General features: G+C 36.5%; 1 pseudogene; it reads left to right on the plus strand.

Annotated features, from left to right (window-relative positions):
- Positions 1 to 1,375: 1,375 nt before the first annotated feature.
- Positions 1,376 to 3,140, plus strand: LOC114491853 (annotated as a pseudogene).
- Positions 3,141 to 7,104: the final 3,964 nt, after the last annotated feature.

Consider the following 7,104-nt stretch of genomic DNA (forward strand, 5'->3'; position numbering starts at 1 on the left):
TTTTAGAACTGACCCAACCATAGATGGAGCCAATCTGGACTAAATCACAGCCTGGAGCTGGAGGATGGTCAATTCATACAACAGTGTATGAGAACAGAGGCTTACCTTTACAAGCCCTAAGTGTTGTAGTGATGTGTTATTTAGAATTATTGTGGCATTAGTATACTGAGACATGTACTGTCTTTTGAAACTTTCATTTATTTACTGCTCAAGTTCTTTTATCCACCATTTCACCTTACAGACTCAATCACAGAAAGGTATCAGTGATTATCTGTTGATTGATTCTAAGTCTCACACTGAAGGAATTCACAGTCTCACAGAAGGGACAAAAGCCACATGAAAGTTATAGCAATAGAGGATGCTACGTGATTGTACAAGTGATGTGCACATAATCGTAATGAATGCTATATGAGGGATAAAGGGAGAAAAGAAAATATTGTGTTATTGGTGACTTCCATTTGGTGAAGTCTATTAAAAAAACAAGTTTGAGGCCCTATTTAAAGTATTGATTGAATTTAGCATGTTTAGAGAATGGGGGAAAGTATGTCAGAAATGAAGTCCATTACAAAGGCGTGATTGAGCCTAACATTCTTAGGAATAAGTACACAATAGAGGAGGCATCTTTGGAAACAGACAGCACTGGATTCAAGTCTTGCCTCCTGCACAATTGAATAATTGAAGGAATATTACTTAACATTCAGGCCCTTGGTTCTCTTCTCTATGAGTGAGCTAAATAACACTTAGTGGGACTATGTTGAGGATAAGAGAGGTAGTTTACAAACTGACAAGCCTATTAAGAAACTATGAATTCCCATTCCTCGCTTTATTTTTTCTCATGTTCTCATTTTTTGCTCTATAGTCTTATTTCCACTTCTGTGCTAAAAACATGCCTACATTTCTGATGTTCGGTTTAAGTTTGGAACTCTGAAACTGAAAGAAATAGAGCCATAAAGCTGGGAGACCACTACCAGAACACCTCATTCTATTTTGCTTTGCTTTATGGTACTTCCCAGATTTGTTTTAACAATTTGAAGGTTTGTGGCTACTCTGCAAATCTGTTGGCACCATTTTCAACTGTATTTGCTTACTTGGTGTCTCTATGCTGCATATCAGTAATTCTCACAATATTTCAAACGTTTTCATAATTTTCATATTTGTTATGGGGATCTATGATCAGCGATGTTTGGTATTACTATTGTAATTGCTTTGACATGCCATGAACCACGCCCATATAAGACAGCCAAGTTAATCCTTAAATGTTGTGTGTTCTGACTGCTCTACCAACTGACTGTCCCTCATCTTTCTTTTTCTCCTCAGGCCTCCCTATTCCACGAGACACAACAATATTTAAAACAGGTTAATTATTAAGCCTACAATGGCCTGTAAGTGCTCAAGTGAAAGGAAGAGTCACAGGTCTGTCATTCTAAATCAAAAGTTAGAAATGATTCAGCTTCGTGAAAAGTATGTCAAAAGCTGAGAGAGGCCAAAAGGTGGGCCTCTTGCATCAAACAACCAAGTGTGAATGCAAAGAAAAGGCTCTTGAAGGAAATTAAAAGTGCTACTCCAGTGAACACATAAATGATAAAAAAGCAAAACAGCCTTTTTGCTAATAGCAGAGAAAGTTTTAGTTGTCTGCATCGAAGATCAAGTATCACAACATTCCCTTAAACCAAAACCTAATTGAGAGCAAGAACCTAACTCTCTTTAACTCTCTGAAGTCTGAGAGAGGTGAGGATGCTGCAGGGGAGTTTGAAGTTAGCAGAGCTTGGTTCATGAGATTTAAGGAAAAAAGCCATCTCCGGAACAAAAGTGCAAGGTAAGGCACTGATATAAACACACTGATGTAGAAGCTATAGCAAGTTATCCAGAAGATCTAGCTAAGATAATTGATGAAGGCAGCCACGTTAAACAACAGATTTTCAGTGTAGACAAAATGACCATAGATTGGAAGAAGATGCCATCTAGGACTTTGATAGCTAGAAAGAAGAAGTCAATGTCTAGCTTGAAAGCTTCTAAAGACAAGCTGATTGGCTTTTGTTAGGGGCTAATGCAGCTGGTGATTTTTAAGTTGAAGCCAGTACTCACGTACTGTTCCAACACTCCTAGGGTCCTTAAGAATTATAGTAAATCTACTCTGCCAGTGCTCTATAAATGCAACAACAGACCCTCTTCGACAGCACATCTGTTTACAACATGGATTACTGAACATTTTAAGTCCACTGTGGATACCTGCTTAAAAAAAAAGATTTTTTTCCAAAACAAATCTGCTCATTGACAGTGCACCTAGTCATCCAACAGCTCTAATGAAGATGTACAATGAGGTTCATGTTGTTTTAATGCCTGTTAATACAATATCCTTTCTACAGCCCATGGATCAAGGAATGAATTTTACTTTCATGTCTTATTATTTAAGAAATACATTTTGTAAGGATATGTTACCATAGATAGTGATTCCATTGATGGATCTGGGCAAAGTCAGTTGAAAACCTTCTAGAAAAAATTTACCATTGTAGATGCCATTAAAAACATTTGTAATTCATGGGACGAGATCCAAATATCAACATAAACAGGAGTTTGGAAGAGTGTCTAACCCTCATGGGCAACTTTGAAGGGTTCAAAACTTCAGTGGAGGAAGTAACTGCAGATGGGATGGAAACAGCAAGTGAAGCAGAATCAGCAGTGGTGCCCAAAGATGTCACTGAACTGCTACAATCTCATGGTAAAACTTCAACAAATGAGGAGTCCCTTCTCATAAACGGGCAAAAAAAAAATGCAGGGATTCTTGAGATAGAATCTTCTACAGTAAAGATGCTATGAAAATTACTGAAATAACAAATGATTTAGAATATTACATAAACTTACTAGATAAATCAGTAGCAGGGTTTCAGAATATTAACTGCAACTTACAAGTTCTACTGTGAGTAAAATGCTGTCAAATAGGATTGTGTGCTACAGAAATATCATTCCTGAAAGAAATTGTTGATTGATGCAGCAAATTTCATCATTGCCTTATTTTAAGAACTTGCCACGTCCAACCTTCAGCAACCACCACCTTGACTGGTCAGCAGCCAACTATATAAAGGCAGGACTCTCCACCTGCAGATCAGTTATGACTCAGTGAAGGCTCAAATAATGATTAGCATTTTATAGCAATAAGGTATCTCAATAAAGGTGTTTGTGTTGTTGTTTTTTTCAGAAATAGTACTATTACACATTTAATAGACTGCAGTATAGTGTACATCTAACTTTTGTATTTCCTAAGAAACCAAAAAATTCATGTGACTTGTTTTATTGCAACATTCACTTTTTATAGTAGGCTGGAACTAAACCAATATCTATGGGGTATGTCTGTAAATAGAAAGAGATTATAGTATTCTTTAAAAAAAAATTGACCAGTGTAGCTAATAACTGTAATCTAAACAGTCATACCAAATCAGAGTCTATGAATTTTCATGTTTTCTCAGGTATGAATGATTAAGAATGGTTAATCATGGGTAAGAAATGGAAAAGCCTTCTGTGTGTCAACATATTTCTTCTTGAGAAGCTCAGTAAACTCAGATAAGTGGAAGCAAAAGGGAGCAGTGGCGAGTCAGCAGAGATTAGGCAGCAGATGCAGGCACACACACCCTCACACTGGCACTGTGCCTTATCACAGGATGTATTTGTGGTTTAAAGGCATAGTGCTGAGATATATTAAATGTTACACACAAAATCCTGTGGCACAGTATATGTTCTTGGAGACAGACACAGCATGATTTCTGGAAAAGAACAAATACTTTGAAAGAAGACAGTTTCTTCATCCATATTTTCATTTGTTATGATTGTTGTTTTGTATCACTATAAAATATATGTATAAAATGTTTTATAATAAAAATAATGTTAATGATCAAAGCACTTAACTGGTGTCTCAGAGAAGCATTAATTTTCTTTGAAAGACCCTAAATTGATAAATAATTTTGTTAAGCAACACAGTTCAAAATGTAAAGGCATGTACATGTTTATAAAGTATTAAGTAAAACTGAACAATGGCTAGTAAAAACCACTTTGTTGAGATTATGCTTCATATTTTTAAGGCATACTGTGGTGGAATAGGGGAAGCTCATTTGTGAGACCCAATGGAGGCAGAAAAACAAGTAAGGCCAGTTGAGATCAAGAAAATGCCAGAAAGAACAGGATTTGGGGAGAGTTCCAGACTATAGAGTATCCTACCTCAGAGTTATAACCATCAATGAGCACCAAGATTTGAAAGAAAAATTATAAATTGGGCTTAATTAAACTAATCTTAGTAGCAAGAGGGCTTGGAGACACTATTGGATACAACAAAGCAGGATACATTGAGATATCAAGCAATGGTCAAAGTTAAATGTAGAGTTAGTATATTCCCAGAAGAGGAAATATATTCAATTTCCACCAGGAAGCTGGAATAAATTAGTTAACATGTAAGCATTTGTTTGGAAGGGGGTACGAGAGGTCTTCTTAGACAATTTGTGTGTGTGTGTGTGTGTGTGTGTGTGTGCATTGGAGAGACGCGATTTACTGAGAGCCAAGGCGAACCAAGGTTTTTGGTAAGAAGTCACTCTCCCTACCTATATATCGAGATTACTTCTGTGATGTAATTACCTCAGGTAATCTAAGACTGAAATCACAGTTTCAGTTCCAGCAGGGAACTGTAGTTTGAATGAGAGAAAAAAGTTAGTAAACACAGTGGAAACTGGAAGAAATCTAATGCATAATAAACCCATTCTACCAGAGCTTCCCTCGCAGACACTGGATCTCAGAAGAAGAAAAATTCCAGGCTGCACACACCCACAGAGCAGAGGTTTGTCATGTGCAGCAGGGTTAGTTCCCGTATTGGTCAAAAAGGAGCACACAGAAGAAAAGATGAACAAGAGTATACAATGAATGTCTGAAAAACACTAAACGTAATAACTCATATCATATGTGATTTGGGGTCTTCTAAAAAATTAAGGCAAAGTACAAGGTAATTAAATCAAAATAAAAACACTTAAGCAGAAATCAATACAGCAGGTTCTCAAATAACATCATTCTGTTTAACATCTGTTTGTTGTAACATTGACGAAATGTGGTAGGAACTTAGCCTGTGGTGAAACTAGGTTTTTTTTAAAGTTACTCCAAGGGCCTATGGATGATGTTAAATAAAACTTACTGTATATTTGTTATATTTCACATCTGTTAACTTTATCAAAGTAACAAAAATATTGTCAATGTTAAAATATTTTAGTCTTTGCTTCTTTTAAGAAATTTATGAAGAGACATTGAATCTTACCCCAAGGATTCATCTACTATTAGATCAGATAAATACACGAGTAGAACATATTCATCTGAAACTGCTTGGTGCCCTTCAATGGTCTGTTCACGTCTAGTGGTGAGGTAGCAGGCAAATAACAAGCTTCCAATGCTACATGTTAGGTCCTTAAACATTTGCAAGGCTCTACCTCCTACTCCATGCCCTGAATCCAATTTATCCTGTGCTTGCTCTCTCTCTCTCCTTTTTTTCCATTTTTTCTTCTCAAATGTGAGTTCACTTAGATTATCTGCTTGGCTTCTGATTTGTATGACCAGTTGTCATTGTTTTTTCTTGAAAACATGCAAACTGAGGACTACTGAAATCCCGCCCAAATGCTAAACCCAGTACCTTCAGTCCATCATCCATCCTGATCATTGGCTGCAGGTACCCATTTATATAGAAGAGTAGTTTAAACACACACACACACACACACACACACATACACACCACCCTATTAGGGAGATTCTAATTATTGAAGATATATATTTGTCTAGTGTTATTCAAACACTCTAAAATCAATTGTTGAAATGAAAATAAAGACTTTTCTAAGTCACTACACTAGATGGAAAGTTTTCTGCAGGCAGGAACTTCATTTTTCCCCAGCACCTAATTCAAAGCCAGGCCCATAGGCACAGAAAGGTAGAATTTAGCAAGAATTTGATTGATTGACTGACTTGTTGACTGATGTAATGAATGAATGGCACCAAATACCTTCTCAGATATCTTACACAACATGTATGAAACATCTAGCTCAGAGAAAGTAGAGGTCATAGAAGTTTGATGACAGAAACACATGAACCATTAAACTTCTCCAGATAAGATACCTGAAATACAACTCTGACTGCATTTTATCCTAATTCTTTCCAATACAGATGTTTCTTCTGGCAGTGAATCTCCACAAGTATCTGAAAAATAACTAAAACAGGTATTAATATATATATATTTCATTATCACCTAAATTTTAACTTCTCATTTCTCACAGAGAGTTCCATGTTAAACCATAGCACTTTGAGAACTGGTATCTAGTAGTTGATAGTGCTGAATTTTCCAATCTGTTTTCCCCCCTGGAATTCTAACCATGGAATGAACAACCTTAATTTATTACTGATATCATCACTTATTACAGACATTCACCTAAAAATCTATTTTCTTTTAGTTTCCTTTCTTTTTACTTCTTTATTTTGATGGTCTGCTTAGCTCTGAGTTTGCCTTGCATTCCCGATTTGCCTTTCAGCCAAGTGGCTAGTGAAGACTGAAGGGCTATCACCATCCATCACCATCAGCAGCAGACTGCACATTATTCACTACATTTCAAATGCATGGCACACTTCAGGTTTTATATCCTCAATGTCCATGGCTTCTCTGCCAATAATTCTTCTACTTTAATATTTAAGAAACACCACAAAATTTGAATGTTTGAATATCCAGCTTCACAAGTAAGCAGGGTGCAAAAGGAAAACAATTTGTTTAATTCAACTTTTGCCTTGGCTGGTGTGGCTCAGTAGGTTTTGTGCCAGCCTGTGAACTGAAAGGTCACTGGTTTGATTCCCAGTCAGGACACATACCAGGGTTGCAGGCCAGGTCCCTGGTTGTGGGAGTACAGGAAGCAACAGATCGATGCTTATATTGCACATCACTGTTTCTCTCCCTCTCTTTCCCTCTCCCTTCCCTTCTCTTTAAAAAATAAATAAGACATTTAAAACACTTAATTTTCACCTATTTATCAGTTACATTGATTTTATAATAGTTTTCTATGACATTTCATTGGCCTTTTACTTTATGATTCAATCAAGCTG

Source organism: Phyllostomus discolor, chromosome 1, assembly GCF_004126475.2.
Source record: "Phyllostomus discolor isolate MPI-MPIP mPhyDis1 chromosome 1, mPhyDis1.pri.v3, whole genome shotgun sequence".
Taxonomy (NCBI): Eukaryota; Metazoa; Chordata; class Mammalia; order Chiroptera; family Phyllostomidae; genus Phyllostomus; species Phyllostomus discolor.